The sequence below is a fragment of the Phyllostomus hastatus genome, unplaced genomic scaffold (genome assembly GCF_019186645.2).
Source record: "Phyllostomus hastatus isolate PE091 unplaced genomic scaffold, TTU_PhHast_1.1 phas_contig_40, whole genome shotgun sequence".
NCBI lineage: Eukaryota > Metazoa > Chordata > Mammalia > Chiroptera > Phyllostomidae > Phyllostomus > Phyllostomus hastatus.
The window spans coordinates 25,071,670-25,084,629 of NW_025333872.1; positions in this window are offsets into that span (position 1 = coordinate 25,071,670).

Consider the following 12,960-nt stretch of genomic DNA (forward strand, 5'->3'; position numbering starts at 1 on the left):
TTAATCAATGTAAATGACACTAGTAGAAGAGATGTGGATATGCAAGCAACGGCCACATAATTTTTCAGAAAGGTACTCCTTGAATAAATTCCTGCAGTCAAAATTTAATGAATGAGATTCCAATGCACTTTTCAAATGAAAAAGTTGAATGATCTATTAATTTTCTGAGATTTATGTTTTATTTAATTGAATGACAGATCTGTTATTTTCATTATATCTGCTCTTGGAAGCTTTTGGACACACTGATTTTTTGCCACTTTAAAACCCTGTGGGAAAAAATTAAATCAAGAAAAATCACAGTATTAAAACAATTTACAATGTACTAGTTTTTAAAGTAAATGTGATCATGGTAAAAATAAATTGTAAACATAACAAAATGTAACCATTGACAATGTTACTGCCAGCTATTGTTAAAGCATAGTAATTATTGTCTTTCTTTTGATTTCTAATTCCTCACCCAAAGAGGATATGTGTTCTTATTGCTTTTTAGAGAGAATGTAAGGGAGAGAGATAGAGAGAGAAATGGTTTCCTTTTTAAGCACCCTAACCAGGGATTGAACCCGCAATTTGACTGGGAATCAAATCTGCAGACCTTTTTGAGGCATCCAGCCAGGGCAATAATTATTTTCTTAATCATTACATTAATCATCATTCTTTGTTCTTAATGAATACTACTTAGTAGGTTTTTACTCATGGTTTTATCATTGTCACTAATCTTCCCAGAATTAATAATAAACATTTAAATTATCATAATTCTGGTTTGGTATAATATGATGAAAATAAAACTGTCTTTATTATTCAGTTTAGTTATGATGCACTATCCTACTAATAGAATTTCTGAAAGAAAGGGAACAGTCTCTTCCACTTAATAAATAGTCTGCAAAAGAAAAGCTGCTCCCCCTGCTTTACTTTGGCACAATCACTAAAACCTTTCCCATTGTAATCAGAACTGTATCAGCTTCTGTAATTTTGCTTTCTCCATTGTGCATTATGTTTATCCTAATTATATAGACTCTCCGGCATTCAAGGAGAACTAATGCTAATGTCTAGTACATGCCATCTCAGAGTTTCTCGCATGCCAATCTAATTAAAATAACCTTAGAAAATGAAAGTGACATAGGTAGCAGAGCATGGAGGTGTTTACATAGCAGTTTTCAGGTGTATAACAACACTGATTAAAGTACTATACTGTTTACTTACTCATTAGAAAGCATCCAGGCTCAGCTCGATGTAAAGCAAAGATAAATTTTTTCTTTAAACTACTCTATGGGAATTTAGTATCACTCAATAATGAGTAATGGAAGGAACTACTAAAACAATCCAGCTGCAAATTAAACAATTCAATTATCTTGTGGATTGGCTGGGACAAGACCAAATGCTAAAATGATCTAAATAAGAAGCTGCTTTTTTCAAAGATCTTTTGATGCTCTTGTATTTTTTCACTCTCTGGGAGGAAAGAATTAGTCTCTTCATATACAATTTATTTGAAACAAAAACTCTGATTTTAGTTGGTTTATAAAGAAGTACTGGTACAGGAGAGACATTTCATATTATCTATCTATCTAAAGGAGGTAGGTAGATATTTTCCTGAATATTTCATTCTTTCCCTTGCCATTTAATAAAAACCTCACTAAACTAGACCAAATACACTGAGTATGGAATTAAAAATGTTCAAATTCACTAACAATTAATAATTCTAAAATTCAAATTAACTAGGTTTTTTTCAAAATTTATTGGGGAGAGGATAGGGCATATCCATGTTGCATGAATCATTATCTACATACCATGTACCTCGTGGAAGTCCAATAAATATTTATTGGTGGCCATGAATGAGGCAGTGTAGCCATCCATACAGGAGGAAGAAAGCAAGAACACTGGTGTAGCTGTACTACTGCATCACTGGGCCATCAATCTCCTTTTACAACCTGTTAGCAAAATTTCATGGTCCTGCTTCCCACTTCCGTTTGGATATGACAAAATACTTGCGTTTAATCATTATGCTTTTATTGTCTAACTAGCACCTCTACTTTTTGCACCTTTTCCTGACTTTTCATTCTTCCTGACAGTGTTTAAATAAAAAATTTGAAATGATTCAAAAGTTTTTAGGACAAAAGTATGCAATACATTGTGACAAACTGATTTTAGAGAAAAATATGTAAAGACACTCCCATAAGAGCAGTGCTTGGAGTGTCCTAAGAATGCACATCAGTTAATTAATATTTATATTACTTAAACTGCTCCCTTGGTGATTTTTCATTAGTGTGGTTGTCAGAGAAAAGCTCAATAAGCAGAAGAAATTATAGACTAGATGGTCTGTACAAAAAGGAAGAGATTTATATTCATCTGGAATAATCTCAGTAATTTTTCCCTTACATCAATGTATGCCAGGGATAAACTTTGGGTATCATATCAATATTTCTCATCTTCTTCATCAATCAGTTAATCAAAGAACTAGCAGCTGCTTCTAGTCTGTGTGCCAAATAATATACTAGGCTTTTTGGAACACACAAATCACCTAAGACCTAGTCTCTACATTCTGAGTTAAAGACATAAGTTATTTAAGCTAAAAAGTAATATCATCACCAAGTAACACATAATAGAAATAAGGGAGCTAGATAACAGAGACTTTATCACCTGAATAAATCCTTAGAGAAATTGAAAAAAGAGGGTAACAAACCAGAACCTTAAGACAAATGTTTCTCACAATGCTTTTAGGTTGGTTCAAAGAAACACTGGTAGGAAAAAATTGTCAACAGTGTGAAGTGGGAAAAATCCAATAATTTCTTCATGTGTCACTTGTTTCATTTTTCTTTTGTGTTCATCAAAATTCACAGCCAATCCAGGTGTAGCCAAGATGCTTTGACAAAATTTCAGAGGGAGAGTGACATTAATAATCAAGTTCAAGAGTATTTCAAGACTTGAAGCAGTCCTGCAGAAATGCTATTGGTTCAGCTGCTCTTTATTTAGCTGCCTGTAGTGTCTCCAGCTCCTATCCTGGGTCTCTCCTTGAGCCTCCAGTTAATCAGCAATTCTGTATAATGCCTTTGGTCTTTCACTCCCAAGGGTAAAAAAGTGGCTGTGGTATTTTTCAAATAGAGATGGAAAAAAACGTGGAGATTGTTTTCACAGTCTGCCCCTAGCACTTCAAGGTTACATGTGTATTTCAATGAAACCTTTGTTTTCAGTGGAATCTCTGTTGCCCTGTGAGCTACTCATAACTTCAAGCATGAACACTTTGATTGGCATCTGCCTGGAGCTTCACTTAATAGATACCTTCAGTTTCCAGATGTCTGGGCTATATTAAAATGTGTACTTTGGAAAGAAAACTATCTAAGCAGTTCTTCCCTCCCCCCTTCTGAATTGGTTAAAAAATAGTTGGGAGTAAGAATGTAAAGTGACAAGAAAAGAGAATAGTAAAGTAAAGGAGGAGAGAAATACTCAGGAAAGTTCAAGTTCACATAAGTTAAGGGAAGTTTCCAGGCTTGATTACCATTGTAAGTGAGAAATCTTTTTGCTAAAACTGTTAGGAAAAACACACATACCTCAAAAAGACACTTTACACAGGCAAACAAACCTAAATGCCAATAAGTTCTAAATGAATGAGGATAAGAGTAAATAGATAACATTTAAAGAAAATTGCTTTACATTTATACCTTTGCTAATGTAAATTCATCATATTAAACTATAAATCAGTTAATGGTTCATCATTTAAAAATAAAAACATGTTTGTTTAGGGTTCTTTTGGAACTATAAAATAATGTAATTTTATGGTAGAAAATTTGTAAATATATAATCAAAATGTCAATAATTTTATCATCCTAAAATAACTAATTTTTCAGATTGTTAATGACTATGTTATATGTGTGTAAATTATACACATATCATATTGGTCTCCATTTTAGCATTTTTAAAATTGAACACATTGGTCATCAAGAGCCCATTACATGTGCAAAATATTTTTCTCTGACACTTACATGTCACGCATATATGGATAGCTTCTAGTTTTGTTCATAATATTTTTGACATTCACACACTTAAAAAATTTGTGCTATTCAGTTTATTACTATTTTCCTTAGTCTTTTCTTCTTTTGCAACTCAATTGTATAATTGATTATTGTTCCTGCCATATCATTTTGTTTCTTCTTTACATATATATAACCTCTTAAAATATATATTTTCACTTGCACAATACATAGTTAATAATTTCTCAGGATGCTTTCATGATTGCATTCTTCTTAGTTTCATTTTTGGAGATGGTCTTAATTATTTATTTAATTTTTCAAAATCATGATCTTAGATCTTTAGTTATCTTAAATCACTTCTTACATCATATAGCTGTCTTTTAATCTCAGTCCATTTTATTTTTATGGTTTTTAGTTTATTATTTTTAAAAATTTTTTCCAGGATGCTAAGCAATTATCTGTCATTATCCTCTTGAGCAGATTGGGGTTTTTTTGTTTTTTTTTAAGATTTTTATTTATTTATTTATTTTTAGAGAGGGAAGGGGGAGAGAGAGAGAGACAGACAGACACCAATGTGCGGTTGCTGGGGGTCATGGCCTGCAACCCAGGCATGTACCCTGACTGGGAATCGAACCTGCAACACTTTGGTTCGCAGCCCGCGCTCAAGTCACTGAGCTACACCAGCCAGGGCTTGAGCAGATTGTTTTTAAAAGTAAATCATTCCTCAGAAATATTTAGGTAGTATTCTGATCTTCTCCAATTGAATGTGTATTTTGATGTTTAATTTCTTTAAGTTGATTGACCTAAACAAATTATATAATATTGATTCTCATCTTAACTGAGATATCTTATATCTTCAGCTCTTTTTCATCACTCTTACAAAATTATTTCAGCAAAAATTTTATAGATGTTAAACTTAATAATAAATATGAGGGATATTTTTAAAACATAAAGGCTACCATTTTATATTATAATTGCTACTATTACTGGTGAAGTTATTCTTGTTTGATCTACATGTTTTCACCATTAAGGGAAGTGGGGTTGCCTAAATTTTGCAGATTTACTCAAGAGTTTCATTCATTGAAGCAGTGCTCAAGAACTTAAGAACTGAAGCATAACTCAGTTTTACATGCTATCTCTGACTTTGGACAGAACTCTTCCAACTCAAAAACTGGGATTCTCACCTAAATCAAAGAAGTGGAAATGATTATATGTCAATTAGAAATAGTGCATGCAATTACAATGTCAGGAAAGCCAAAAAAAATACATTTATTTCTAAATTCTATTTTTATTTACCATATTTGGAGTGCACATAAGCTTAGGGCTAAGGCAAAAGCGTGTTAATTATTAAATCAAAACAAACCAAATTCAAACAATTAGAAACCATAATACACATATTTGAAAGAGCAAACCTCAGAGCATTGACAGCACCAAATGCTGATGAGGTCACAAGCCAACAGAAATTCCAATTTACTGATGAAGGGAATGCAAAATGGTACAGCCACTTTGGAAGCCAGTTAAGTTGTTTGTTTGTTTGTTTGTTTTCAAAACTAAGTATAGTCTTAACATAAAACCCAGAAATTGCACTATTCGGTATCTTCTTAAAAGAGGTGAACACATTATATTCACACAAAAACTTGTCGGTAGATGTTTATTGCAAGTTTACTTGTAATTGCCAAGTTTGGAAGTAACCAAGCTGTCCCTTAGTAGGTGAATGGATAAATAAACTGTGGTCTATCCATTAAATGGAATATTATTCAGTACTGAAAAATGAGCTTATCAAGTCATAAAAATATATGGAGGAAACTTGAATGCATATGACTAAAGGAAAGAAAACAATCTGAAAAGTCTGCTCATTATATAATCCCAAAGATATAACATTCTGAAAAACTTAAAACTATGGACATGGTAAAAAGATTAGTGGTTGCCAGGGGTTAAATGTGAACGTGGGATGAACAGCTGAAGCATAGATGCTTTTAAAAAAGTGTAAATAGTCTAATTCTATAATGGTGGATACCTGTCATTATACATATGTCCAAATCCATCAACATGACAACACCAAAAGTAAACCCTAATATAAACTGTGGATGTGGGATGATAATGATGTGTCAGTGTAAGTTTTCCAATTACAACAAACACTCCACACTGGCAGGGGATATAGACAATGCAGGCAATGCGTGTCTCCAGAGAGCATAAGGGAAACTCGGTATCTTCCTTTCAATTTCACTTTGTGCCTAACACTGCTCAAAAAAAAATTAGGTCTTTAAAAAAATTAAACCAAGTTCAGTTCAAAAGGATAAAAAATGTTATAGACATTTCAGTCCAAACACTGGGATTCTATGATCTTACCTTGGAAGGCAATGTCATAGGTGAAAACTCTGATCCTAATTACTCAAGGATTGTAATCAGTGTCTCTTATTATATATGAGAACAGACATTTGTATATTACCAATATAAAATGCAATAATATCGCACAGTACATTAAATTTATAGCCACAAATTTATTTTGTTAGTAGCTTCAATTAATGGATTATTATTTCAGACTCAGAAAAGTAAAACAACTTATATCACATTGGCTGAATTAATGTCACATCTGATGAAGCTGGGAGTAAAACCTAGCTCTCACCTTAAATTCATTCTTATGATACAAATAAAGTCTACTTTATTTCTTGTGGTACAATAAAGTCTACTTTTTATTCTTGTATGTGTTCTACTCAGTAGAAAGGTAATGGGGCATGTTAGCTGGGTTTCAGTTCTCAAACCGGTACCATGTTTTGGACAAGTTATTTTAATTATTTGAGTATTAAAATGGCTAGAGAAACTTATAGACACTTTCTCACTATTTTCATTTATTCTTCTGTGTATATAGCAATTCACCTACACTTGTTGCTACACAATTGTTTCCCAAATAGCTGATTTCTCAATAGGAACTTTGCAGATGGGACTGGAAAGAAGTATTCAAAGTGATGAAAAGCAAGAACCTACAACCTAGATTACTCTATCCAGCAAAGCTATCATTTAGAATCGAAAGGCAATTAAAGTGCTTCCCAGACAAGGTGAAACTAAAAGAGTTCATCATCACCCAGCCATTATCATATGGCGCTACAAGGAATTATGTAAGAAAAGAAGGTTCAAAACAATGAACATTAAAAATGAACAATAAATTCACAACTATCAATAATGGAATACAAATAACAAATTAAGCAAAAATGCAGACCAGGTATAGAGATCATCTGGAGGGTTATCAGTTAGAAGGGGGAAGGGGGGAGGGGAAATGAGGGGAAAATTTCAAGAACTAAGAAGCACAAATTTATATGTACAAAGTAGACAGGGGCATTATAGGAACAGTATAGGAAATGGAGTAGCCAAAAAAGTTATAAGCATGACCCACGGACATGAACTTGGCAGGGGTAGATTGCCTGAGGGAATGGAGGTACCAGGTGGAGGGACTAAAGGGGAAAACTAAGACAACTGTAATAGCATAATCAGTAAACTATATTTAAACAAAAAAGAAAAAGCTGATTTTATATGAATTAGTCTACAGCTACAAAAAGGACAATAAGTGCAAGGAGATAATATAGAATATAGATGTAATTCCTTTATCAAGTATGCACTTTTGGAATAAGGACAATGCAATCAGATATAAAGAAACCAGAGAAAATCTTTTAGAGAAATTATACTAGGCAGAGATTGATGAGTAGAATAAACAAGCTGCATAAAGGAAGCACTAGGCACAGTGTTGGAATATAACTAGTGCTAAAAATATGTATGCAACATATGAATTTCCCCCAAAATCTACAGACTTAACTTTTAATTTGATCCAAAAAGACATTAGTGGGAATTTGTGGTGTATTTTATAATGTACTAAAACTGTCAGCTCTAGATACTTGCACATACATAAACATACTTGCATATATACACAAGCATACACACAGGATATTTTTAATGCCTAGAAAGATATATTAGAACTGTATCAAAAATGAACACACAGGAAAAAATAAGTCAGAATTATACTAAGGACATGAAATCCTAATTTGTGCTTTTTATTTTATGTCTTAAAACTGTTCTCTAATAGAAATTCCCACTGGACAAAAGAAATTACACATTGTTGAATCTACACTAGTGTTTATAAAAGCTGAGGTATAATAAAATTTTTAGGAAGGTAAAAATATGTCATTTCCTCTTGTGTTCATAAATTTTCAACCTTACTTCTTGAAAAATGTATGTCTTTTTTGCCAGACGTGTAAAATTCTAGCTGAGGCTCCACTGTGTAGAACATGTAAAACCCTTTGAGCTAATAACTTCAGTTGGCTTGATAAAAATATTTATATATTTTCAGTGAATATTATTCATTTACAGAAGTTTACATTTTAAAGAGGTCCCTAAGGTCTGTTATTGACACAGATACCGGCCAGCAGTGTCCGAGACGTTATGGATGAGGCACGAGAGAAATTCACATGGACTATGGAGTCCTATGGAGGAAAAGGGACAGCCTGGCTACTCTCTCAAGAGGAGAGTGCCCCACACCCCTGCCTAGACAGGCTTTTATTAGGTTTTTGGGTAGGAATACAGATACAGCTTATTAATCATTGTCTGGCAGTAAGGATCAAATGATAGATAACGTTCAGAAAACTATTAAGGCTCATTCTGAGTCAGGGTCTATCATCTAAAAAGCTACACAACTTAAGGGACCAAATTCATTTCCTGCCCGGGCCTTTATCATCTGAGCATTCTCAGCAAAGCAAGTTTCACAGGATTTTACATATCCTTTCTCAAGCCTGATTACCCAGGGAACCCACTGTCCGCAACCCCCCCACCACCGGCACAGGGCTGCACCGCCCTTTGTCATTGTTTCAGGCTTAAGTCAGGCAGAGGAGGCAAGGCAGCCAAGAGATTAGGAGATGAGGACTCAGGCTTTGTCAAAGCTGAGGGGTGAATGTTGATCACCCCCTTTCTCTACAGCCTCCCAAGTCCGACCCTGGGGCCTCCATGTGATCACACCTGTCTTGGGTCGTTCCCCCCATGGGGAATCTTACCCGCCATTGGCTAATTGATCAAGAATTGGGGCTCAGTTATGGTAAAAGGAGCAGAAGCGGCACTCCTGCCAGGGAGATATGCTTTGTCTCCTTAGCAGCTTCTGGTCCGAAGGTTTCTCACTCAGCCTTAGCCATGGGGGATTACAGGTCCTGAAACCAGGCAGGGTGGTTCCCAACATATTATTGCAAAAAGGCAAATTTGCTTTTCTGTATCAAAATGTTCTTTTAGATGCATCTTCATTCTTTTTGTCCAAATCTTAAAATCCTTTATACACATAGCTAAATAAACAAAGGTAATAGCATATAGAAAGAACATTGGTCTTTTAAGTTCTGCATTTCTCATCTGATTAGTTAGCAATTTGTACAATTACATCTAAATGGATGCAATGCTGATATCACTGCTTATTTTACTATAGCAGTAAAACAGGTACAGTGCTTTCTATCCTGATTATTTATAATATTACTCATAAACAATTTTGTGTACATTCTATTTCAATTTCCCAGCTTGATTAGCTAACAATATGCACTAAAACATTTAAGGTAAAATAGAAAAAGCTAATTGCATAGAGACTTTTAAGCTCATTTGCACACAACAAAATTTATTAGTATCAATGAAGGTAAAAAGAAACAGTATGACTTACCTTGTATCCTCACTAATTCCCTCTGCTAATTCAAAATGTCCACAGGGAACCCACAGGGATGCACCTAGAAATAACATTTTTGGTTAGGACAGTATTTGGAGAAAAGGAAATGTTCCTTGGGTCTCTATGTATAGATTTTGAATTGCCTTTATTTTGGATTATTGCATCAATTTTAGAATGCTACATCAAATGGTGTAGAAAATATAAAGTTTCCTTATATTAAAGGCTTATTTTCATGCCTTGCATTTTTAAAATAATTTTCTATATGGTTTCTCTCCCTTGCTCTGACTAAATGGATGATACTGATAACAAGATATCAAAAACGAAACTCAAGCAATAAAAGGCTCAAAATGTACAACACAGAGGGGTGGCATAAAAATCTGCTATCCTAGAGTGAAAAATAAGAGTTTAAACTGAGTTTTTTTAAATATAGGAAACCAAGCCAAAACAGTTTTTAAAACTTAGAAAGCTTCTTAAAAATGATTCTAAAATATATTTTAGCACAAAGTACTCTTAATTTGTAAAATTATAAAGCTAGTTATCACAAATATTTATAAACTTAGGTTAATAAATCTGAAGTCCATTTATTTGTTTTCTTGAAGTACATTAAAAAATTTAAATGTTCTGGTAGATAGTCTATAAAAGTGATGCAGACTCTAGCCCGCAGTATCCTCATCACTATGGATGAAATGAGACATTCGCACGGACTACCGAGGCTGGTGGAGGAAAAGGAACAGCATGGTTTTTCTCTCAAGGGGAGCAAAAACCTTGGCCCTTTCTGTGACCAGTCTTTATTGGGTTTCCTGGCACATTACATGATGGTCCTCATTTACTATGCCCAGGTTTACTTTAGGTGGTTACCTTTTACGGAAAACAAATGCCGCTAATCACATCACAGAAGAGGGATATTTGCAAATGAAAAGGCAAAAGTGGCTGAACCAGTTACACTCATCCTTGGAAGGTTTAGCATGGATTTTAGGAAGTTTTACAGTAAATGTCCTCAATTCAGGGTGAGGGAGTTTTGTTTTAGCAAGAGCAAGACTCAAAGTGGTCTAGGCACATTGCAGGCCTGATTCCCCATGGGAGAACCTATCTGCGGGTGTGGGTCCTGTGCATCTCCAATGGGAGCTGGGCCCATGCCACACAGAACAGTCTCCTACATAAAAGAAAGTCTTAAATTTTTGTCAATGATCTAGTTAAAAGAGTATTAAAATCCTGATGTTTATTCTTAGCCTGGAATAAAATTAAAAAGGCCACTAGTTTTTAAAGGAAACATTTCCGTGAAATTATTACATATGACTTTTTACTCACCCCACAAACCTTACTTTTAGTTACATTAATTTTCCCTTGTCCCTTGGATTCCTGAAGTGAGGGGCAATTATTACCCTACCAGTCATGTAAAAATTTGAAAACTGAGCCTAAAAAATATCTTCCTCCCAAAAATAGCATGACTCTTAACTCTTCAGCTGCTCAAATAATACATTGTCTTCTCTTATACAGACAGGGATGTCCTCTTGCACTTCTCTTATTCAACATAGTACTGGAAGTCCTAGCCATAGCAATCAGAGAAGAAAAAATTAAAGGCAACTGAATTGGAAAGGATGAAATAAAATTGTCTTTATTTGCAGATCACATGATACTGTACATAAAGATTCCACCAAGAAACTACTAGAACTGATAAATGAATTCAGCAAATTAGCAGTATATAAAATTATATCCAGAAATTTGGTTGCATTTTTATATGCCAATAATGAACTATCAGAAAGGGAAATTAAGAAAACAATTCCATTTATGATTGTTTAAAAAAGAATCAAATACCTGAGAATAAATCTAAACAAGGATGTAAAAGACCTGCACTCCAAAAATTATAAGACACTGAAGAAACAAATCAAAGAAGATACAAATAAATGGAAGCACGTACTGTGTTGATGGATAGTAAGAATTACTGTATTTGCCATGTATAATATGCACCTATATTTTTGGCCCAAACTTGCAGGAAAAAAACATTTGTTTTAATTTTTTAATTCAATATTTTATTTATTTGTATTTAGAATCAAACCTGATTATCATTTTTCAGGATATTATTTTGCATACAGATATGATTATTGCTTTCTAGAGTTACAATTTTAATGCATAAGCATAAATAAAAGCATTAAAACATTTATATAGATATGGAATTAGTACTACCCATGTATAATGCTCATCCTTATTTTTCCCTCAAAAATTTGGGCAAAAAAGTGCACTTTATACATGACAAAATATGGTAACATCATTAAAATGTCCTTGCTACCCAAAGCAATCTATAGATTCAAGGCAATTCCTAATAAGATTCCAATGATGAATATCACAGAACTAGAACAAATATTTCAAAGATTTATATGGAACACAAAAAGCCCTGGATAGCAACAGTGATCTTGAGAAAAATGAACAAAGTTGGAAGAATCATGCTACCTAATATCAAAGTACACTGTAAGACTATAGTAATCAAAACAGCATGGTACTGGCATAAAAATAGACACCTAGATCAATGGAACAGAATTGAGAGCCCAGAGATAAACCCACACCTTTATAGTCAATTAATATTTCTTATAAGGTAGCCTTCTTTTGTATTTTTGTTTTTACAGTGCTGAAAACCTTAACACCTTTTTGTTTATCCTAATATAATCACATATAACATATACCTATTTAAAAGGTAAGACAAATTATTCAATATTAGTAAATTGCACAGTTTTCCTCTAAGGGCTGTTGCTAACTGTCTAGTGTTAGAAGTCAGGGTAGCATTTGAAGGTACAATGTGGCATTGCATACATGTACATAGAATGTTCAGTTTCTTTCCTGACCGTCAACCCTTCCCTTCCCAACCTTCTACAACTTTCCAAATATGTTATCTCCAAGAAATGAAAAGCCTAATGGGAATTGAAGCATTAATTTAGTAACTATTATGCAAGTTCAAGTTCACAATACCACATTCACAACCTTCTTTGGCTTAGGTACAAGTCCTACTGCACCCTAATCTAAATATCAGGAATAAAGCTTAGACATACTTGTGGAGATTAGAAGGCCAAGAGATGCAAAATCTCACACACACACACACACACACACACACACACTGAAAAAGAGGTTACATTAGTTAGTGTGTAGTAGGTATTCTACCATAACAAACATCTATACAATTTCAGTGACTTACTACAAGAAGTTTATTTTTTGTTCACACTATACTTCCAGTGTACATCAGCTTCTGGGTTCTGTTTATTGTCAATACTCCAAAACTCAAGGCAGGAAAAATAAAATGTAGCAATTTTCATGCTCTCTCCTAAGGTT